The following is a 24,975-nucleotide window of genomic DNA, read 5'->3' as shown; positions in this document are numbered from 1 at the left end:
GCCATCAGGAGCAGCCAGGGACCCTGAGTACATGCTTCTGGACTATGACCAAGAAGGTAGATGGAAGGAAAACAGTTTAAAAATGGGACCTTTAATGTGCATTCTTCAGTGGGCAGAAAAATACCTGCCTAGTGAGGAACTGAAGCCTTACCAGCCACGTGCAAATTATGCTTCAGACACTCCCGTTGCCCTTGAGTCCACTCAGTCAGAACTACAATGTATCAGGGACATGAATCTTGTGCAAATGCAGGGAGTAGGAGTACCTGCCATTTTAAGATCTCAAGGAGTATGAAAAGCATGTGAAGCTTTCATCAGCAGAGACCTGCAGTCACTTCCACTATTTCCCTCAGGGCATGTCCACAGCTTCACTGGTCCTATTCAGAATGAATATGACAGCTAGCACCTGCTGACCCCTGAATCAGTGATAGGTTCTCCCTTGAAAGGAAGCATATCCCCTTCATGGGTTACAACTAGTTCATAACCTAAATAATTCTATAGATGTAGAAGGGATACTTTCATTGGTTCTGCTATCACAGACTTGTCTCCAAAAGAACATGCCACCAGTTACTCCATTTTCAGCCATTTAAAGATATACTTAACAAGCTTCCTTCTTTAGTGCAGTTTTAGGTTACAGAAAAATTCACAGAAAGTGGAGTTCCCATATATTCCTTATGCCCTGCACACAGCTGCTCCTGCTGTCAGCATGTTACATTAGTGGATGTACTCATTCTTTTTGACATCCTTCATTCCTCCTCCCCTAAAATTTAACATGCCGGATATTCACGTCTCTTGTGGCATTTACATGCGATTTACATCACTTCTCAGGTTTATGTGAGGTTTACAGCACGTGCAGGTTGTCTGTTTAAGCGTAGATTGGGGGCAAGTTTTCTGTGTAAAAATATGATCATTAGTGAGCCTTATGCTGCTGGGCTTTTGGGTTGTCAGGTCCTGTTGACCATTGCTTCAGTTATTGGGATCATTGTCTACGGACTTTCAGTGTTCATTGTATTTTCAGCAGAACTTCCCAAGAACCTGAATGGAAGAGACCCAATCCAGAAGTACCTGACTGTGCAGGTGGGCCACGCCCATCACTGCTTCCCTCATCAGTTTTAACATCATCGTGACCCTGAACGCCATATATGAGAAAGTGGCAATCAAGATGACTGAGTCTGTTAAGCTCCTTCTGCAGCTGAGGTCATTTCTACACCAGTTTTAGAACCAGGTCAAAACAGAGACTTTATCTTTTAGGCACTTCAATTCCAGTACATTACAGTCTTTAGAAAACTTCAAGTGTAAACGTATTTTCTCTAGCCTATATGAGAAGTGAATTAGCTGCAGCTATGCATTAGTAAAAGGGACAAAGAAAGCTTTAGAATGTCCAAGCTCTGTGTAAATATGTCAGTGCTTAATAATAATTTCAATTACATTAGATCATGTACCCTATTGTTGAAAGTAAATAGTCTCTCTATTGCAAATAAGTGGAAGAGGGTCGTGGTTCCAGTGGCAGATTTGCTTGTGCGTTACGGAGAGGACAAGTAATCACACTGTTATGTGTCCTCCCCCCATGCTGTTCCTGTTAGTGTAGCTCCATTCTCATCAGCTGTGGCTTCTATAACAAATGTTTCTTCTCTCTGGCTTGTATCCCAGCCAGCGGCTTAGCGGCCCTAGTTAACTGCTTCCCACACACTGCATGTGGCTGGGTCGTTCTCCCAGTTGTCTGCTCAGTGGTCATCTTCTGAAAACACTAAGACCAATTCAAATTTTGAACTAGGAGGATGTTTTATGTTCCCCAAATGCTTCTAGCAAGTTGCCCCGTGTTTTGTTTGTTTTCTTCAATAGTCCTACCTTCCTGCCGTTCAGGGAGACAAGAGAATTTCACTTAGCAGGATGTTTAGAAGTAGCTTTCTTTCAACTTACACCTGACAGAGGAAAGTTCTTGCCCATTGGATAATGTTGTGCTTATAAATTTTAAGGAACGTGTGACTTTGTTTTTTTTTTTGCCTTGTGTGATATTGCATTCATAGTGGGAGAAACTCTTACAACAGTGTGTACAGTTGGAATTAACATAGTAGCTATTTTAAGGAATTCAAAACAGCTTATATGAAAAAAGTGTGAATTGTGTATATATATATATATATATATATATATATATATATATATATATATATATACATATTTAGCTTGTTAACTCATGTGTCCGTGGCTTTGATTATGGTCTCAAGGCTGTTCACAGTTTTACAGACTTAACTTTTCTTTATTCTAGCTGCAGAGATCCCAAGGACCAGACTGACTGTGGGAACAACCTAGCCATGAAGGTGTTCTTCTTCCAGTTTTTCAAATACTACTCCTCGTGTTTCTACATCACATTCTTTAATGGCAGATTTGTGACTTATCCTGGAGATCTGGTGTATTGGCTGTGAAAATACAGAAATGAAGACGTGTGAATACAGCTTTGTGTTCGGACAGTCTAACCTGTTTCATGTTTTCTCTTAGTTGCCCAATGAAGAGTGTCTTTACTCTCTGTTCCTTAGATTTTTTTAGGCATAAAATAATGACTTTATTTCATGTTAGAGCTATCTAAAATTTAAATGAGATTTTCTTTCTAATATTCCAATGTGACCCAGGTGGCTGTCTCCTTGAACTGATGATGCAGCTGACAATAATCATGGGAGGACAGTCCATCTGGAATAACATACAAGAGGTGTTACTTCCGTGAGTACTAAGTCATGTGATCTTGGGGTGAGAACGGCCCACCCATCCAAGTAATTTTCCTGCATGCCCATCTCTAAAACAGGGGAGACTCTCTGCTTATTAAAGCTCTCCAGATAAGATGATCCAGCCAACAGTGTAAACATACCTCCTGTTTAATAATTATGTTTAAATTCCTTCCTTTTTATGTTTAAATTAAATCCTCAAGTGCTATAGTTTCTGCTTATTAGCCCATCACTGGGGACTGACTGATCAGAGCCCGTTGAGAGATGGCCCTTTTTGGGGCCATGAACTAAGTTTTCCCACAACTTCCCGCAACTTTCTCCTCCTTTTATACATGCATTTAAAAATCCATAACAGGAATTTGTTGAGTGCCTAGTATGTGTTAGTCACTGTATTAAATGTTGTACATATATGTGTGTGTGTGTGTACAATTTAATCACCCAAACAATCCTTATTCTTATCTTCCTTTTCAAATGAAGATCCTGTGGCTTAAAGAGGGTAAATGATTTGCCCAAGTTCTCATTGCCAATAAGAGACCACTGTGGGACTCAGATGTAAGACCCTATCTCATGGAATTCATGTTCTTCTAAGAACAGAGACTCTCTAGGTGTCCTAAGGCACAGGGCTACATAATGTTTTAAGAGACACTTGTCTAAAATAATAACTACAGAGGTTTTGACTTACTGTTCTCTTCCTAAAAATGAGAAAAGCAGATGTTAGCAAAGGTCACACTGTCCTTTGGATTTTCACATAAGCCCTATCCCATATCAAAGTGGACATTTCAGTGTTATCTGCAATTTCTGAACATTTCAAGGAGCTTAGTGTATTCACTTTCTTTTGTAACAAGTATCCCCAAATGACATGGTAGTAGGAAGAAAAAAGAAATAGTCTCCACTAAACAACACAAATTTAACCTTGTAGGGTTCTTGAACGCAGGAGCCTGCTGAAGTCAAAATATTGGCACGGCTGTTTCTGAAGGCCTCAGGGGAAACTGTATCTTTGACTTTTCTGGCTTCCAGAGGCCACCTACGTCTCTTGGCCTGTGACCTATTTTCCTTCTCTCAAGGTCAGCATGGTTGTGTGCCTCTGACTCTGATCCTGTGGTCAAATCTCCTCTCCTCTCTCCCCTCTTCTGTCTCCCTCTTCCTACTTTAGTGACCCTGGTGATTACAATGGGCTCACCTCTATAATCCAGCTCGTCTCTCTTAGAGAATGCTGGTTAGCAACGTTAACCGCATCTGAAATCATAGACCCCCTTTGCAAGGGAAACTGACCTCTTCCTATTTTCTGGTGATAAGGACATAGACATATTGGGGGGGAACATTTTTCTGCCCACCACACTAAGCTTTTTAAGATAATTTCTGGCTTTGGGTTTCTGTCCTCATGAAACTGTTGATCTCTCTTCTGTCTTGCCTTCCACAAAATCATTCTGCTCCTGGCCAACCTAACTGCATTGCTCACCACTCTCTGTGGTGTCCCCCAAAACCAATTACACAAGCAATTCTTACTGTTGTTTGGAGCATGGAGGAGAAACTCAAACAACTTGAATTTTGAAATAAAAACCTCCATCATTTTAAAATCTTCCATGCCACTATAAAAAAAATTATTTTTTAACTTCATTTTTTAATTTTTAAACTATTTTAAACTTTGTAACTTTTTTTAAACTTTACTTTTTTTCTTATCATCCTTCATTGTAAGCTCCAGAAACCTGCTATTCTGTCCACCGCATCCAAGTTCCCTTTCACTGTTTCTCCTCCCTTCCCTAACTTTCCTTCACTCTCCCTTATTACCAATTTTCTGTCCATTCTCTTTATAGGGCAGTTAAATTATTTTTTCTTTCCTTCTTTCTGTTTTTGCAGAGTGAACACATTTGTGTGTCAGTGTGTCCTTCCACATTTCTTCACAAGGTCTTCATCTTTCAGCTTCAGGATGGATTACTGTGGTCTGTCTCTAAACAAAGGCATTTCCCTTGTCCCCCAGCTCACCATGCCCCTCAAAAAAAAGATTCTGATCTTTGCTGTGAAATGAATCTTTTTTTTCCCTACTGTGCAGTAGACAACTCTTACCCTGAGCTCACAATCAGATTTCTCCAGAGGAGTAAAAGTAGCTCATGTGCAAATAATACTACTTTTCTCTGTGAAAAGAAATAGATCAGATAGAGGAAATACTTAACTCAGATTACTCAAAAGCATTTCCTGAAGGAAATAGGTTAATTATTTAACATTAAATTTTGTTGAATCTGGTTATCAGTGAGCTATTTTTACCAATCAAGAAGGATATATTTCCTAAATTGGTACTGAGCAATTCATGTGAAATGAAACTTGCTCACATTAACTAGTTTAAAGTAAAGGATGCATTATAGTATCTGTGGTCTGTTTATACCTTCGCTTAAGTAAGCACATTGTTGTAGGTTCCAGTGAGCTGAACTTTGCCTACATGTAGTTCTAATCTGGGCTAAAATATTTAGGGAAAATATTTTGAATTATGTTTCCCTTTTTTGAATACCAGAAATTCTGAATGGTAGCCAAGTTTGAGGGTGGCTTGTGTTTTCCTCACTGCCTCTTCTCTTTGTATAAGGTGCCAGTTTCCTTCTTAATTTTTCATATAAAATCCTAACATACTAAAGATCTATCAATTACTCTTGCTGCCCCAAAACTATACCCATCCTCAAAAATACATAGGAAGCGAAAAGAAAACTTATCAAAGTTAGTGACTATTTTCATGCTATTTAAATATGTCTAAAGGAACATAATGAAATGAATTTTACCATATCTCACCTGCCTCCACCCCCCAATCCCATGTGGGTTTGTTGAGTAGGATTCTGGGAGCAAATGAAGAAGGACAGTGATGCCGTGATCCAGGCTCTCTCTGGGGTCTCCCCAGCACTTGGATCGGCATTTGGTATAAAGTAGGTCTCAGTCCGAGCCAGCTGAGTGAGTGAGTGACTCACAGGCATCGAATGAGTAACATCAGTGAATTAACAGCATTCTTTGTAGGACTCAGAGAATAAGCTGAGTGCCCTATGGCCTTCCCAGCCTCACGTACTATTTTGATGTTGGGGTCATTTCTGAGAATGTTATTCTGTACTTGACAAAAGTCTAGTACAATTCCAGGGTTAAGTAACTTGCCCTAGGGAAATTTTATGATAAAATATTATGAAAAATGGTTAAATGCCCAACATGACATAGCACTGTCCTTTGGTGTTTAGATAATGTATGGCTGTAATTTTCTTACTTTATATGCTTTCTACATTTTCCACCGTGTGTACGCACTACTATATAGTAAGAAAATGCAAATATTTAAAAGAGAATATCTCTCTTCTCCAGATATGATTTGGTTAGAGGATGAGTCAGATAGATATATTAAGAGAATCTTAAATACATGTGTCCATAATTCACTCTTTAAATCCAGGAACAGGAAACTCAGGAATGAAATAGATTAAGAGAATCAAAGATACTTGTATTCAAGATTAGCAAGTAGGAGTGTCCTCAAAAGAAAAGGTGATTATCTATAATTCAGGGATTAAATGTGATAATGAACGTACAAAGACAACATGAAGTAGAAAATGCCATGTGGGAAGCACTGAGTAAAGGGCAATTTACCATGATTATGCCAATATGTGTGGTCAATTTACAAGCAAATTATTGTGTAACCCCTGCTAGAGGGAGAAAGCTTCCAGCCTTGGCTGAAGAGTGGGGAGGATCCAGTGTCTGTATTTTTTAAAATGTCTACAGGTGTTTCTCATGTGCAAATTGGTATCCCTGCATGAGAACCATAAACCAACAGAAAACCCAAAAGACCGAGGACAATGATGGGTTGCCGACAGCCCAAGCTTTTCTGCCACAGAAGAGTGGTTCCAGTCAGGAAGACTGAGCAAGAGGCTCAGAGTCTTAGCTAAGGACAAGCAAGTCGGGACTTCTAATACGACCTAATGTCATCGACGGGGGAGGGCAGTTCAGCACAAGAAGCGAGCACCAGGTGAGTTAACATGGAAGTTACATCCTGGATCCAAGCCGTGATGGATTTGGGTCCCGGAGGGTTAAAGCCCTGCTTCCGTTGGGCATGGACCGCATTCCACAAGAGGCTGAGACAGGAATTATGAGGCAGAGAAAAATTCCCCCAGGGGACTCCCGAGTCTGGGTGCCTGGAAGGGTGATGGACGAGCGCGGTCCCAGCTCCACCCGCACCGCAGGGCTCCGAGTGGCTGTGGAGCTGTGCGCTCCCGGCCGGACCTCAGACCTGACTGCAGTGCTCCGGGCTGCGGCCTGGGGAGCGGCGTCAGGAGCAGGCTGTCCCCGTCATTCTCGTAGGTGCTGCAGTGACCCCCACCCCGGTGGCCACGGCGTTCCCAAGCCAAGGGTCTAAGTGACTTCAACCTTATTTACAGGTGACCACAGCTGGTTAGCCTGTGCTGCTCAAAAAGAAGATCCCATATGGGGTTTTGATGTGTTAGGGGGTTTGCTAATACCTGGCCTGCTTTGAATCATTTCATCTTGACAGCAGCCTGGGCAGTCGAAGTTTCACCTCCCAATTTTATTTCAACATTTTTTGTTGAAAGTATAGTTGGTGTAAAATATTGTGTTAATTCTTGGTATACAGCATAGTGATTCACATATACATACATATATATATATATATATATATATATATATATATATATATATATATATATATATATATATATATATATTCCTTGTCATATACTTTTCCACTATAGGCTATTAAAAGTTATTGAATGTAGTTCCCTGTGCTATACAGTAGGATCTTGTTTGAAACAAAAATTACTAAACAAAGTAACAAAGGAAGCAGACTAAACCTAGCCATGTATACGGCACAGTTGAGTTTATCTCAGGATTTAAATGTGGTTTTGAGCTCCAGGATCTCTTTATCAACTTATCATATGTAAAGTGCCTGTGGAACACTTCTCAGAAAAATGTTTAAAAATCATAAGATTTAGAGAATAAAGAAGGAAGATAATTATACTGAAAAGCAGGTATCAAAATATAGAAATGGGCATTTGTGATACAGTAATATCTGAATTATTGGAAGGACGTGTTGAATAAGAGGATCCAGTGGTGGGTCTACTGACCGCAACGTTCTGCCACAGCAGTGAGTGTAAATCAACTTCTGAGATCTGCAACAATTGCATTTTGAATGTAAATAAAGTTAAATAACAAATAAGCCATGAAGTGTGGATTCAGATTCAGGGGTATCTCGAGTCCATATCCCCACCCCCTCACAGAGCTCCCTGCTCTTCCCCTAATGTCATTGAAAGAAGTGGGGAAAGTTTGTGAAGCGAAGGCCATGTTCCATTGCAAAGAATTCTCGTAGCAACCCTGGGAGCATGGCCAGGGAAAGGTTAACGCTGAGATCAGAGGCAGTGGGAAACCTAGCAGGGGCAGCTCTTTACAAGTCACATCATATACTCTGTGTGTGTCCACGTGTGTGTGCATACAGACGTGTGGGCATGTATGATGTATACACCTGCCTTTCGTGTGAAGCCGCCTCACTGTCCAAATTTGAAATCCATCCAAACGTGCAGTGCAGTCAGCCGAAGCTCCGCAAGATGCTAAGTTGTCTGTTGTTGCTCTGTCTCTTCTGCTGAACTCCACGAGTAAACCACGCGCCAGCTGTTGCTTTCAGGAAAAACAGCTCTGTAGTCTACAGGTCCATGCCTTGTTTCACTGCCAACTCCGAATTCCTTTCATGACAAATTGCCATTTGAAAAAGGGGGAAGCATTCAGTTGTCCCACAAGCCTCTGAGTGAGGAAAAAATATAACCTTAGAGACAGCTCTGTGGGACAACATCCAGAAGGGTGCAGAGCACTGGGCTGCGAGTCGAGGCTGTTTCTTTCAAGCTCTGCACTGAATTTGAGGTGGCATGTCACTTCTTTGGCCCTTGATTTGTTCAGCTTAAATTAGGGTCTTGGACCTGTTCGATCCAACGTTAGAGTATCACTTTTCTGCTCAGTGATCCTCCATTGTTCCACAGTTCCTTCAGAGGGAAAAATGCCCACATCCTCACGGCAGCCTCTAAGGCTCCACCCCCCAAAACCACCACTTATTTCCTATTCACTCTGGCCCACACCAGCCTCCATGCTGTCTGTCCAGCGTGAGGGACCTCAAGGCCTGTGATCACTGTTCCCTCTGCCCACCACTTTGCCTCCATCTTTGCCTTATTCAAAGGTCACTTGCCCCATCCACACTCCTCCCTACCACACATTCCTCGCCCTCCTTTATTTTCCTCTGCAGCACTTATCACCAGCTCACCGACCCTGTATTTCTTTCTTTTACTTATTTTCTCTGACAATTTACAGACTGAAAATGCCATGGTGGATAATAGCAGAGAAATGGGGGAAAAAACAAATGAGGGTAGGTATCTTCTAAAAGCTAAAGTGCCCACCTGAAAAGGAGGTAGGAGATAAAGTAGTAGTAGTCGTTACAATTTTGGTAAACCCAAGGTACGTAGTCAGGACTAGTTTTCACAATACTTGAGGGTAGGGAGGCAGCAATAAAAAGAAATTTATCCTGAGAACAAGAAATTAAATTCTTGGGAAGATGATGTGTTCAGCTTGAAATGTCAGTAATACTTTTATGACCTTGGTCTGATAATATCTTGCCTTATAATTTGATCTGTTTGACAGCTGGGTCATGAATCTAATGATGCCACAGTTTCGGGAGCAGAACAGACCACCCCACGATGGGAATGGGACAACCATCTGTATCCAACGGGCAAACTGGGGTTATTTTATGAATACCCTGAAATGAGTAAGTCATCAGTGGGGATTTCTGTGCTGTCGGTTATACTAGAATATGCTTTGGGTCTCAGAAGCATCGGTTACCGAGCCAAACAAAGACCTAGCATACCGAAAAGGAGCCCGCTTTTCTCAATTAGATGCAATTATGCAGTCAGGCTTTCAAATTGGTTGCCTGTGTATATCTTTGTCAATATTTATGTTGTACAAAGCTGAAGGTTTACTGCCATGGAATAAAATGGAATACTCATTCAGGTAATTCTCCATCATTGATTCTCAGATCCTTCTGGTCATGTCGTCTAAGGATGAACTCAGAACCGTTACTAGATGTGACTCAGCACGGGCTGCAGCCCGTGTGGCACAGCTGTTGGCTGATATCCTTCTAAACAGAGTCATGTGAGCCCGCCAGCCTGTGCAGAAAGCCCGCAAGAGCATCCTGCCTCATGGCAGCAAGGGTCACAGGGTCACCCCTTCCACACCTCACACCTGCCTTTGACGTTTTTCCTATTTCTTCTGGCCGATGGTTTCAGCCTGGTTCCTTGAGTGACCTCATGGCACATCACTGGCTTGAATTCAGGATGAATTTGCTGATCTGGAGTATTGGTAGAACACAGATCCCCTCCTTCTCCAATGTCTTTGTCCATTTCTGTACATTTGCTTGGCCTTTGTTTCTCTTTGTTTGAACTTGGTTTTGAGCTCTCGGTTGCCTTTAAATTGTTGCATCTCAAAATAGATTTCCATAGGAAACTTCATTTTTCTATTATGCATGGCGCACTTTTATCTACTAGAAGGCTGATGATGTGCACGTTTTGTATCTGAGACCTTTGAGCTCACCACTGCCTTGAATTACTTTTTTTTTTTTAAGCTTAGGAGACAGGAAAGTATTTTTGTCAATAGGCTTTGCATTTATGCATGCCGGTTCATGTCTGCAAGACACCCCATTGGGCTTCCTGTTTATAAGTCTACAGAAAGAGGGAGTTTTCTTTTTCCTAAATTACATGCTATATATATAATAATTGCTTTTAAAATATATAATATACATAGAAACACATCTGATTCCCTAGGTGAATGAAAGGTCATTTTGTGGCATCTTCAGTCAGCTATGCTTTGTGGCCTGGTGTCTGATTTGAGTTTCATCTTTGCTTTTGTTGTGCTTAGTGACCAGGTTCGATTAAGGGTGCAGCTCCTGTCCCTGGTGTAGAAATTATGTTCGTTTTTTTTTGCTTATTTTCAAAAGGACTTTAATCCAATGACCTGTTATTCCAAAATGAGTCATAATTGTAAATATTTCTTATTGGGGCTATTATCAGCATTAATAATAACAACAACATTCTGAGGGCAGCATATCATTTGGTATTTTAACACACACGAAAAAAGCCTTGGAAAATAGTTATTGTTCTAGTTAAGTCAAATAAAGGTCATTGAAAGGAAAAGTTGTACGCTTTTGGGAGAAATTGATAGGACTTTTACAACTTTATAGTCTCATTAAAATACTAATTAAATAATTCAGCCTAACTCTACCCTACATAACAGGATGGAGTAACAGCTATTCTAGAGAGATTGTTCAGATTTATTCGTTTTCCTATTCTCTAAATAATCCCTAACGAATTAGAAATTTCAATCCATTTTTGAGAGTAGGCAGTCTGTTATTCTGTATTCAACGCTGGAGTGAAACTTATTTTGTGTTCTTTTCGTTCATGGGAGATAGGATTTTCAAGTGCTTTTTGAATTATTTTTGTTCCTCTCAAATAAAGTGCCTTTGGTGGTGATCTCCTGACCTCAGTTTTCTCCTCCCAGTTTTCCCCATGATCATTAATGACACCCCACCTGCCTTTTTAGTTAGGCCTCTTAGCCGCTGAAGGGGAACAGCTTCTGACAGATGACCCTGGAGCCCTCCACCCTTGCTTCTTTAGGCCTCGCACCCTGCCACCATCCCTAGACTCCTTCGCCAGAAGTATCTTTCTCTGCTTTTCTGCCTGGAAGGGCTCTTGCCAAGCCTTGGCAGCAAACCCTCAACTTTTTAGAGATTTTCTGCTCTCCTCTCTAAGCATGAATTGCAGTTGATTCTTGTCTTGATGGTGCTTGATCATGTCTGTGTCCATTGCTCTCCCCGGCTGGACTGATCCTGTCGGAGGCAATAGTCAGGCTTTTCATCTTCCCGTGCATGTCTGAAGCACCACAGCCTGGACCCTGGTTCTCATATGTGTTTAAGTGACTTGAGCTTGGAGTTTTAATGCACTCACATACAACTGTTAGATGAGTTGGCGGTAACATTGCCCCCAAGGCCCCCACAAGGTTCTATAGGGCATATGTTTTTTTCTGAGTGAAATTTCTCTTTTATTTGTTATAGTGATTTCCCCACTGTCCTTTGAGATTATTGGAGTAACCCTTAGTTATTAACCACAATAGCTCACCCCCAGAAGCAAAAGATCCTGCTGTTTGAGAACTCAGACACGGGACATAAGAGAAATAATCTATCAGTCTTAAAATCTGGAAGCCATAAGATACCGTTTTGTACTTAGAGCACCCACAGCACAAACACCAGTCTCTCAAGAACTTGGCGCTGCCTTCCCAGAGGGCGGGTGCCGTAAGTGAAATGCAGTGAGTGATGAAGTGAGAGCTCTTCGTCTCTGGTACTGCCTTTTCCACCCTTGCTGTGTTAACTTGATCTTCCCTTCATATATTATGTTCTCCATTTAATTTACTGCAGTTAATATCAGTTGTTCTTCAACATCTCCTTGCATGCGCCCACTCCATTCCCTCTCTCTCCATTGTTATCCCACCCACGCCTCTCCTGCGCTCTCCAGGACCAGGCCTTTCTCCCCCACGCCCTCACCTCTGTTCTGTCTGCCCACCACCTGCACTGACATTTCCTTAACTCCACAGAATGAACTTTCCAAAATGGCAGCTGAGTAACTGGGGGGGATTGTAGACCTCTCATCTCTTTACTGATTCATTCATTTATCTATCCAACAAACACTGAGCACCTGCTATGCTAAACACTGTATCAACTGCTGGGGAGAACAAGACAGGTAAGATTTGGTGTCTGCATTCCACAGGGCAGGCGAGACTTGGCGAGTAGTTGATGGATTGCTAAGCAGGTGAACACACATTGGACTTCATAGAGCTGGGAATATTTGAACTGAATTTTGAAAGGTGAAAGGAAGTTAGCTCTCTAATTTGTGGTAGAGGGAGTGGACACTTCATGCAGAGAGGTAGAGACATATAAGAGTACACGGCATGAAGCGGCTTGGCCAGACTGAAGAACAACAAGTAGGGTTAGAACAAAGTATCCACAGGTGGGAATATCAGGTGCACAAGGCCACTGTCACAATGGGTCTTGTGTGATTAGACTTGAATGTATCCTTAAAGAAACAGGGCTATATTGGAATATATGTAAGCAAGAGAATTGCATATTGATTATGTTAAAGTATATCTGGTTATACTGGCAGCAGAATGGATAATAACATTTTTGGGGGGAGGCCCACATTTTGGGGGGAAAGGATATTTCGGGGGCCACCCCAGGTAATCCAGACATGTGACACACGCCTGCAGAGAGGCCCTGGGCAGAGGGAGAGAGACACGGGTGGCAGAAGTGGTGACTGCTGCAGAGGGGACTACAGGGCCGGGGCGGCGGGCTGCAGAGCTGCTGAGGTGACTTTCCAGTGACCCATCTGGAGAGTGGATCTGCAGTGGGAGTGTAAGGGGAGGAGATGCTTTCAAGGAGATGGTTCTGTGTGTGGCATTTTGATTGCAAAGTGTCTATGGGACATCTGAGGAGTGATGCCCGTTGTTAAGCTGGATTCAACAGTCAGGAGCTCAGAGGAGCTGTGGGTGAGGCCGTGGGGGCGATTCATTCCTGCCAAGTGGAGGATTGAGGACGAGGCCCTGGGGAAAATGGCCATGTACATGGCACATGGGAGAAGAGAAATCCACCAAGAGAAAGAAGAACAGCAGAGCAGTTGGGAGAAACTAGTTGAGGCAACACAGAGAAGGCTGTAACCTGGCTTAAGAGGGATTTGAACACTGACTAAAAGGAGCATAGTGAGAAAGGGGGTGTGTGTGGGGCAATAAAGCAAGAGCTAAAGCCCACCTTTAATTGCCAATCCTGGGGAAAAGGAGGAGGAGGACTATACTTAGGTAGACTTTAAAAAACAGATCTGTGTGTATCTGTGTGTGTGCATATGTGCACACAAACTTTTCTGTCTGGGCTTTTTAAGTTTATTTAAGTAAAACAAAAATTACGGGGGGAAAACGTCCCCCTGAGAGGAAAATATTTGTCCACGGCAAAAGCTAACTGGTAATCAAATAAACACGAGCTGAAAATGCTGACTAGTTTGAAACACGCAGCCACAGGCAGTACAACTCCTGTCTCAGTGCTGCGATGAGGGCCGTGGGGGATGCAGGGCTCTGAGCCCTGAGGTGTCTTCAGCGCAGGTACTTCTCCAAGAAACTGGACTTTAAAGGGAAGAAGAAAGTGTAGAACATATCAGAGAGCAATACAGGGCGGTGAGAGAGGGTTGGGCGAGGGTTCGTTTTGTTTTACAGTGGGCGTTTCTGGCCTTGCTGAGTTGCTAGGCCTTTGCACTTTTTGGTCTTTGTTCCAAAAGCTTTTTAGAAAGTTCTTCTCGCTTGAAAATCTGAACAGATTAAATCATGTTGGGTTATTTCTGGTGTTTTATTTTTTAATTAAAAAATTATCTGGAATTTATTTTAATGTCATAAATGAGGACAGTCTACCAGGCCTTCCAATGATTTAGCTAATTACTGCAGAACTTGAATCCACTGATTTGAAGTGTCAGTTTTATAATATTACTAAAATCTCATAAATATCCACGTCTATTCTTGAAATGTAATGTATTTCATTCATACTCTCAGTGCACTATTTCTATACTGTTTCCATGAACATAGATTAATACCTCCTAGAGTTGGTCCTGTTTTATCCTTTTCCAGAATATCCCTAATACTACAAATTGAAACATCCCTCCTCATTACTTTATTTGTATATATAGGTATATTTCTGGAATACATTTAGGATCACCTTTCAGATTTTTTTCTTAAATCCATTTGGGATTATTAACTAAATTTGCATTCAGATACTAAATTTATTTTGGAGAAAAAATGTTCTATGTCCCCCAAATTTGAGTCTGCCCACTGAAGAGGGTGGTGCATTCTACTGTTCATTCAATCATCTTTTTTTTTTCTTTTTTTAAATCATTTATCAGAATCTTCTTAATATTTTTCATTAATTTATATCTGAATAGTCTGTGCCTGCTTTGTCATTATAAAATGATATCTTTTCTGGGTTTTTATCTGGGTTGATTGCTAATAAACTCTTAATTTCTGGCTTCTCTTGAATAAGAAGGAGATCTGACACTGTGAGGCCCTATTTCCAATAAGGTGATGTTGAGCATTGCGTTTCCTTAGGATGTCCACTTGCCAATTTGCCAGTGGCTGCACCCACTCCAAGCATTTCTGCTACTTACCTGCCCCCGTAGGCAGATGAGCTCATGTAGGGTTAGGTGGGTTATGGACACAGATACTGACATCAATGCTGCCACGCTGCTGACCCTGTGGCGTCACTAACTCTGGTTCTTGCTCTCTGACCTCCCTGAATATGACAGCTCCTTTTGGGCTGTGGACCTACTGCATCTTTCCAGCACTGTCGGCTTTTCTGCAACACACGCCTGCCTCTCAGGTCAGAAGCAAATGTCAGCTCCTCCTACGCATCCACCCCATTCACGGTCTTGCCGTTCCTGGCCAGAGTGGTCCCTACGCCTTGACTGAGCAGTAACACTAAAGGGACTATAAATTTGCCTCTCATCCACTGTCTTAGTTACATACCTGTGCTAGTTTACTTTAAAGGTCTGCCAGTTAGGAGGGGAGGGTCTAAAAGTCTTTTAGATCTCTGACCTTATCATTTCTAACCGCTCCCCCACCCTATGGAACAGCTTACCACAGATCTCTGCTGCCCCATCTGTAGCATTGCCCTGTAAATTACACACAGAGAGAAAAGAACTTCTAAGCCACCACCATAAATTTGACTTCCTGTGACCACACAGACCATAGAAATATCAAGATAAAAATTCCTGAAGAAGAATATTTTGCTTAGGAAGACACTTTCATTGCATACATTTCTGTGGCTTGTAATAACTTCATAGACTCACTGAATGTGCTGCACTCACTTTCCCAGACTCAAGGGAGCTTGCTCACTTGCCTATATTCAGTGTATTTCCTCCAACATTCTCTATGCATAGCTTTCCCAAAGGTACATTTCTTATTTCTATTTAAATTGTTAGATACATCCACAATATTCTTTTTTTAATCCTCAAATACAAATCATCTTCCAAGATTGTATTATTTCAACACTGAGAGTGAATAATATGCTTCAAGATTCCCAAGTTTATTATGAGCAAATAATTATGGTTGGTTGAAGATTTTTAAGTATGTTATTCCTACTAAGGGTATATATGTGAAAGAAACAGGTTGTAATGAGTCTTCTTCCCAGAGATTTTATATTTGCCTTTTGTTTGGATTCTTTCACTGTTGAAAATTATTATTACCATGAACGTCTTTTCTCTTTGGGATTTATTTCACCATTTTCCCCTCTCTCTTTACAGGAGTAAAAGAATTTATGTTGTCCTTCCATCCATCCACCACTCCATGTTTTTGTCCATTCCTTCAACAGGTATTCAGTTTGGGTTCACCACCGTATATGTGGCCTCTTTCCAGTGGCCCCTCTGTTGGCTCTGGAGAACAATATATTGGAAATCAGAGTGGGTACGTGGAACCTTGACTACCCAGTATAGACGCATTGTGCCAGAAAAAGCCCAGAACATCGCAGCATGGCAGCCCACCATGCAAGGAACAGCAATTCTGGCTGTGGTGGACCAATGTGAATAAAAAGGCTTCATTGGGTGAAGACTTAGAAAAGTACAAAAATGCATTGGCGTTGTTTCCTAAGGAATCTAGTGTTGGGTACTGTTTAATATGAGAGGGAGATGCTAACACTATCATCGTTATAAACAACATAGTTGTTGTAACTGTAATTGTTATTATTTTTAATATATTTTCTTTATAATTATTATTTGTGACTTACAAGACCCTTACAGAGGCAGTTGTTAAGGAGCGTGGCCGTTATACTGTTGCTGAAGTGTTAATTCAGAAGAAGCATGGGAATAGCATTAATAAGTACTCACTCTTTTGATCCTCACATTGACTATAAAGGTCACCCAGCAGTGCTTGTATAATGGAGATAGAAATCTATCCGTTTAAGTGTTTGTAGAACTTAAAATAAGAGCAGACATTCCACCGCATTTGACCATATATTCCAGACTATCAGTTTAAAATAGGAACTACCTGATGAGGCCATAGAAACCCTTTGTGCATCCCCAATCATTCACTACCTTCCTGGTCCCTGGGGCAGCGGTTCTTCCAGAAGGTGGCCCCATCTCTCCTCCCCACCCCACTCTTGGTCTTTGATACCTACTGTTGGTCATTTGCTAAGCATCCTCATGTCCTGCATGTGTCTGAGCTGTGAGGGAACAGAACTCAGCTGTTTACAAACTGTATTGACTATGACCAGTATGAACAGCCTCTCTCCTTCCCTGCCCACAACCCCACAGTGCAACACGGGGCTCACAACCACAGCGATTCCCATGCCAGCCCATCAGGGAACCTTCTTCCCTAGAAATATTCTTACAACCAGAGATGTTTCCTCCCTTACTTCACTGCCAGTTTCACTCCCAGGTTACAGTCCCCAACAAAAGGCTATCCCAGTTTGAATTTCTTAATCAAGTCGCATTGACCCTGAGTACCTGGCTTTTTCCTATGAACACTCATAGAAATAGAACAGGGCCAGGCAGTGGCTGTGGGCCAGGTTCCTGGGTGAGGGGACTTGCTGGGAGCTTCAGGTTCTGTAGCCTGGCCCGAGCTTAGCTCCCAGCACGGCGTCTTCCCATCTGCATTATTTCGGGCCAGGCTTCAACAGTTCAGAGTTTCATTTTATCATCTGCAAACAGAATAATCCCCTGCTGCATATTTTAAGACTGTTATGTACCACAAAGGGTGCTTAGGGAATTCAGTGAGTCAATGCATGGAAGTCACACAACCTGGTCCTCAGGTAATGTTAGTTATCTTCATTATGCACCATCGATAAAATTGGCTCACAGACTTGGCCAGGTATCAAAGCTACAGGCACAAGAATTTGACAGTGTGTTACTGTCTGGATCATAGTCACAATTTTACACAGTAAAACAAGCTACCTGGGACCACCCAGCTGTCAGCCCACCTGACTCCCCACCCCAGGATCCCTCAATTTATCTGATTTGCTTGCTACCCCTACTTTTTGGAGAAAGTTGGCAAATCACACACAGTCAATGACTGCTAGGTTATTTCCATTCCCATTCACTCAAATTGCCCCATTTTCAGTATCCACTGTGCTGCAAAACATAGACTAATGTTCAGAAATATGACAGCAAGGCCTTTCCCGTTCCACAGTCAGAGAACTAAGAATCTGTCATGTTTAATATGCCATGTGACACTAAGCAAAGCAGGAAAACAGGCTTCTGTGCTTTAAGAAAGTTTTTAACAGTGACGTTTGAAACTAAAAGTGTTTTTGTTTGGCCTTCAGCTAACCAGAAAATTCAATTGACTCCTATTACCCATTACTCAGGTGTCCTGGTTTGATTGTATTAGGCACTTTTTCCTCATCTCCCCAGCATGGCTTTGCTCCATCAGCACAGATGGAGTGTCTCCAAGGCTGCTCCGTGTGCATAGGCGTGTGTATGCACACATGTGCACCCACTGATTGGTGCCACTGATTCATATCCAGGAGTTGTTCTGTCTTATAACTCAAGCACTGCTTTATTATATCCTAGAAAACTGCTTTTAGATCATTGATTGAACTATAGACCATCCTTTTGCCCACATTAGAAAGTGACATCTTCCAAGACACAGGTCCTGTGTGCTTTTATTTATGTATAAGTAAGAATTAAATATGTATGTCATCCCCTCACATATTTAATTTGTGCCTTTCCAATTGAATGTGCACAGTAAAGGCTAACTTCCCATAACAGGAGAACTTTTAGGAAGTAAGAAGAAGGAATTAGCCACCATGGAGAAGACAGGATATCAAGCAGGAGTTTGGTGTAAAGTCATTTATCCTAAAGCTGCTCTGGCTCAATAAATAAGTGGAATTGACATTGTTGTATCATGACAGAGCATCTGCTATTGAAGACTGATTTTAATTTACTTTGATATAAGTGGAAAATTGTGTCAGAACAGCATGGGAAATGAAGAACACTGCATCTATCTGTACTCCTGAAGTGTGTTTCAGAGCTGCTGAATTTTGAGGAAAATTATCTTATCTGGAGACAATAGAATTATTTTCATTGTTGGAATTTTTGTAGCTCCCAGAAGCACATCTGCAGGTGATTCTGTAAATGTCTAGAGTTGACTTAAATAGCAGTAAATTTTAGCCTATTGAAATCAGGAGATGTGAAATATTTTTGCCTACCACCACCACCGCCACCACCACCACCAGGCAAGCACTTGTACACCCAGAGAGATTTCACATCAGAGGGAATGACAAAGCTGGTTCTGTTACTGAGGCCAAACTTGTTCTGCTCACTGCACAACAGTGATAAATAAATCAGGAGACAAGGTTTTGGGGCAAGGAATAGTAACTTTATTCAGAAAGCTGGCAGACCAAGAAGATGGGGGACTAATGTCCTGGAGAATCATCTTTCCCAAGTCAGAATTAAGGCTCCTTTTGAACTAAAAAGGGGAGGGGGTGTGGTTGGTTGTGCAAACTTCTTGCTGCCGGCATTCTTTGTTCTTGCAGCCATCCATGTGGCTCAGGCTATTGTGTCCCTGTAAGCCTCCAACAAAACAAAGGTTATTCTCTATTTTGCAACTTGCCATCTCTGCATAAGTGCAGAAGTGCTAACATCCTTAAAGGTCAGAGCCCCGAGAATAGGCTTTCCTGTAGGTTTTAGGCTAAAGGCAACGTTGTTTTACAAAAGGTGCAAAGCCAGCAAGATTAAGCCTGGAAAACAGGGCACAGTGCTTCAAACTGAAGGAACAGAACCAATATGGCGTCAGATTTGTTCTCAATTACAGTTTTATTTAGGGGAAATTTTGCAGCAGAAAATCCCCTCAGTTGTTTTTCTTGCTTTGCCTGAGATCTTGTTTGCTGGCTTGTGGTCTCATGTTGTCAAAGCCGTATGTTCAGATGAATAGTATTAAAATCATATGGTGCACAAATCATACCTATTCTGCTTCAAAAAAATGACTGAAACATTTAGCTTTGTTTATTCCCATAGAATTTGGATTGAATCTATTCTCAACTTTTTTCTTCTTCAAACCAGTTTTTTACTGGAGGATTTAAAGCCCAAATTAAAGAATTTTGGAGAAGACTCATGTAATTTATAAGACGTTTACATCCGAATTTAAGACTGACTCATATTTGTACTTTTAATCAAGGAACACAATAAACTTTGTTAGTCAATCATTTATGACGTTTTAAACTTTGTCCATGTAATCTTTTGGAAGTTGAGAGGCTTAGACAATTGATATAACAAAACAGGTATCATTGCTTAACTGTGTGAATGAATGAATCCCAGTATAGTTTCCTGAAAGTATATTTTATTAAAAATAATAATGAATTCTTGCTCTCTAATAAAGCAACAGACAGAAGCACATACTGAGTGTTTAAAACAAATAATACTGCGGGAAAAATTATCTAAGCAACTCAAGATAGTATAGAGAAAAAAGGATGAACTTGAAGGAAAATACATATTGTGCAATTAATATCTTATTTTTAAGAAGCAAATGATAAAAAAAACCAATTTTTAAATGATTTATCAAAAAAGGATTTATATAAAGCCAACTTATTTTCATAAGTATTACATAAAACAGGGCTATCTAAATCTATATTATTAAAGAATAAAATATATGAAATATATCTCCAAGGTTAATTGATTTTCATAATATTATAATTTTTGAAAATATAACTTACATATACATATTCAAGAAGCTCTTCAGATAAACACAGTAACCTAGTATACAGTTATACCTATTCCACATAAAAAATGAAAAGGCAAGGATAATGCCCTTGCTTACGAACTGCCACTGGACTTCTGGATATTCCTTTAGGTTAAAGACCAAAAGCAAAGTAACTAGTCTACTTTGAAGCGGTCGCTCAAGATTTTAAGATATTCACTATCTATATCCAGTTACAGGAAAGACTTAAGTTTTCTGAAGTTTAAAAAAAAGAAATCAACTGCTGAAAACGAAATTCTGTAATGTCTCATGGCCATAAAATAAAGGCTCTAAATTAATGCTCCCTTAACTGTTTTTTTACAAGCACAGGTCATGATCATCATTTTCAAATTCCATTTATGCTAGATGAACGAACGTCTCCCAACATGCTCAATTCTGAGAGTTAAGTGTGTGTGAAAGCCGTCAGTCACCTACCTTATTGAGAAAACACAGTTTCATTTAAGTGGGAAACAACACTACATACATACATATGGGGAGGAACAAGTTCCAACTGGGAATTAAAGTGAAAACTGCAGGAACTTAAAATCGGCAGAGGAAACATACTGAGAATCCAGAGTAAGTGTTTTAACTGCAAACCATTTCCCTTAAGCTAGATGAACGAATGTCTTTCCACATGATCAATTCTGAGATATAAGTGTGAGTGAAAAAGTCAATCACGTAGCTTGTTGGGAACACAGCTTCTTTTCAGTGGGAAACTACACTACATACATATATATGGGGAGGTTCTAGCTCCAAATCTGTTTTACAGTAAAAACTGCATGAACTTTCAACAGGCACTAGGAAACATACTGAAACCAGAGTAAGTGATTCTACTGAAACTCACTACATTTGAGCTAGATGAACGAATATCTCTCCACATGCTATGGTCTGAGATATAAGTGTGAGTGAAAGAAGACATTCACTTAGCTCGTTAGGAAAACAAATTTCTTTTCAGTTGGATTCTACACTACATAAATATATATTTATTGTTACTACCTCGAACTCGGGTTTACAGTGAAAACTGCATGAATTAAAACCCGGCATTTCGAAACAGAATGAGAAACCAGAGTAAGTGATCCTACAGCATCCAATTCCGTTTGTGCTACATGAAAGAACATCTCTCCAAATGCTCAGTTCTCAGGTATACGTGTGTGTGTGGCCGTCAATCATCTAGCTTGTTGGGAACATAAAGTTTCTCTAATTTGGAAGCCACACGACATACATATATATGGGGAGGTACAAGCTCAAACTCGGTTTTACACTGAAAATTGCATGAACTTCAAAACGGTACTAGGAAAAATACTGAGAAACCAGAGTAAGTGTTTTTACAGCAACCCATTTCCTTTGTGCTAGATGAACGAACGTCTCGCCACATGATCAGTTCTCAGAGATAAATGTGTGTGAAAGACGACATTCACATAGTTGGATGGAAAAAAAGTTATTTTCAGTTGGAAAAAACAGAAAATATATATATGTGGGGAGGTACAAGCTCCAACAGGTTTTTAAGGTGAAAACTGAATTAATTCCAAACCAGCACTAGGAAACATACTAAGAAACCACAGTAAGTGTTTCTACGGCAACTCCTTCCGTTTCTGCTAAATTATAGAACGTCTCTCCACAGGCTCAGTTCCGAAAGATAAATTTGTGTGAAAGCCTAACTTCACCTAGACTATAGGGAACATACAGCTCCTTTTATGTTGGAAATTACACTCCATACATATATATGGGGAGTTTCTAGCTCCAACACGGTATTACAGTGAAAAATTTAAAGTTCAAACCGGAAATAGGAAAAAGACTGACTAACCAGAGTAAGTGTCTCACCTTCAAGACGTTCCCTCTGTGCTAGATGAACGAACGTCTCTAAACAAGCTCAGTTCTGAGAGATAAGTGTGTGTGAAAGCCGAACTTCACATAGATTGTTGGGAACACAAAGTTTCCTTTCACTTAGAAACAAAATAGCATGGATATATATAGGCAGGTACTAGCTCCAAATAGGTTTTACAGTGAAAAATACAGGAATATCAAACCGGCACTAGGAAAGAGACAGAGAAAACAGAGTAATTGTTTCACCTGCAACCCGTTCCCATTGTGCTAGATGAAAGAAAGTCTCTCAACATACTCAGTTCTGAGAGATAATTGTGTGGGGAAGCCGACTATCACCTAGCTTGTTGAGAACACAAAGTTTCTTTTTAGTTGGAAACTACAATGCATAAATATATACGGGGAGGTACAAACTTCAACTCGGTTTTTCATTGAAAACTGCAGGAATTTCTTACCAGCACTAGGAAACAGACAGAGAAAAGAGAGTAATTGTTTATATTTCAAACAGTTCCCTTTCTACTACATGAGCGAACGTCTCTCCACATGCTCAGTTCTGAGAGATAAGTGTGTGTGAAAGCTATGCTTCACCTATCTTGTTGGGAACACAAAGTTTCTTATCAGTTGGAAACAACACGACATACATATTTATCGGGAGATACTAACTCCTAGTCGATTTTACAGTGAAAACGGCATGAATTTGATAACGGCACTACGAAAAAGACTGAGAAACCAGAGTTAGTGTTCTACAGCAACAAATTCCTTTTGCGCTAGATGAACGAACGTCTCTCCACATGCTCAGTTCTGAGAGATAATTGTGTGTGAAAGCCGTCCTTCAACTATCTTGTTGGGAACATAAAGTTTATTTCAGGAAGAAACTACATAATATACATATATATGTTGTGGTATTAGCTCCAACACGGGTTTACAGTGAAAATTGCAGGAACATCAAACCGGCAGTAGGAAACAGACTGAGAAACCAGTATAAGAATTTCCCCTGCAACCCGTTCCTTTTGTGCTGGATGAACGAACGTCTCTCCACATGCTCAGTTCTGAGAGATAATTGTGTGTGAAAGCCGTACTTCACCTAGCTTGTTGGGAACATAAAGTTTCTTTTCACTTAGAAATTACTCTATATACATATATCTGGGGTGTTACTATCTCCCGCTTGGTTTTACAGTGAAATCGGCAGGAATTTGAAACAGGAACTAGGAAGCAGAGTGAGAAAAAAGAGTAAGTGTTTCTCCTGAAAACTTAACTTTTGTGCTAGATGAACAAACGTCTCTCAACATGCTCAGATCTGAGATATATGTGTGTGTGAAAGCCGTCCTTCACCTAGCGTGCTGGGTACACAAAGTTTCTTTTAAGTTGGAAACTGCAATATATACATATATATGGGGAAGTACAAGCGCCAATACGGTTTTTCAGTGAAAACAGCAGTGACTTTAAACAGAACCTAGGAAACAGACTGAGAAAACAGAGAAAAATATTTTCCCTGCAACCCGTTCCCTTTCGAATAGGTGAACGAACGACTCTCAACATGCTGAATACCGAGGGATACTTTTGTGTGGAAACTGTCCTTCAACAAGCTTGTTGGGAACACAAGATTCTATTCAGTTGGAAACTACACTACATACATATATATGGGGAGTCACTAGCTCCAACTCGTCTTTACAGTGAAAACGGCAAGAATATGAAACCAGTACTAGGAAAAAGCATGAGAAACCAGAGTAAGTGTTCTCCTGCAAACCGTTCTTTTTGTGCTAAATAAACGAACGTCTCTCCACACGCTCACTTCTGAGAGTTAAGTGTGTGTGAAAGCCGTCCTTCACCTAGCTTGTTGGGAACACAAAGTTTCTTTTAATTTGGTATATACACTTCATACATATATATGGCTAGGTACTAAATCCAACTCAGTTTTACAGTGAAAAGGGCAGGAATTTAAAACCGGCACTAGGAAACAGAATGAGAAACCAGAGAAAAAGTGTCTCCTGCAACCCGTTCCCTTGGTGCTAGATGAACGAACGTCTCTCCACTTGCTCAGTTCTGAGAGATAATTTTTTGTGGAAGCCGCCTTCACCAAGCTTGTTGGGAACGCAAAGATTCATTTCCTTTGGAAACTACACTACATACATGTATATGTAGATGTACTAGTTCCAAGTATTCATTACTGTGACAACTGCAGGAGCTTCAAATCGGCACTAGCAAACAGACTGAGAAAACAGAGTAAGTGTTTCTCCTGCAACCCGTTCTCTTTGTGCAAGTTGAACGAACTTCTCTCCACTTACTCAGTTCTGAGGGCTATCTGTGTGTGAATCCGTCCTTCAGCAAACTTTTTGTGAAAGCAAAGTTTGTTTTCATTTGGAAACTACACTTCATACATATATATGGGTTGGTACTAGCTCCAACTCTGTTATAGAGGGAAAACTGCATGAACTTTAAACAAGCCCTAGGAAACAGGGTGATAGAACAGAGTAAATGTTTCCCCTGAAAACCGTTCCCTTTTTGCTAGATGAACGAACGTCTATCCACATGCTCATTTCGGAGTATTAAGTGTGTGTGAATGCCGTCCTGCAGCTAGCTTGATGGGAACACAAAGTTTCTTTTCAGTTGGAATCTACACTACAAACATATATATGAGGAGGTA

At 40.8% G+C, this 24,975-nt stretch overlaps 2 long non-coding RNA genes across 2 annotated transcripts in view; one reads left to right on the top strand and one right to left on the bottom strand.

The window, feature by feature from the left end:
* LOC141577225 (uncharacterized) overlaps positions 1–24,975 on the bottom strand; it is a 276,443-nt gene that overhangs the window by 104,170 nt on the left and 147,298 nt on the right. The gene's annotated exons all lie outside the window — the stretch shown is intronic.
* LOC141577221 (uncharacterized) lies at positions 2,238–16,135 on the top strand. Its single transcript, XR_012506038.1, has 4 exons — positions 2,238–2,712; positions 6,447–6,690; positions 9,357–9,480; positions 16,088–16,135. It is a non-coding gene; the product is annotated as an uncharacterized LOC141577221 (long non-coding RNA).

The sequence above is a fragment of the Camelus bactrianus genome, chromosome 3 (assembly GCF_048773025.1).
Source record: "Camelus bactrianus isolate YW-2024 breed Bactrian camel chromosome 3, ASM4877302v1, whole genome shotgun sequence".
NCBI classification, from domain to species: Eukaryota; Metazoa; Chordata; class Mammalia; order Artiodactyla; family Camelidae; genus Camelus; species Camelus bactrianus.
The sequence above is the reverse complement of the archived record's forward strand: the minus strand, read 5'-3'. Positions and strand labels throughout refer to the sequence as shown.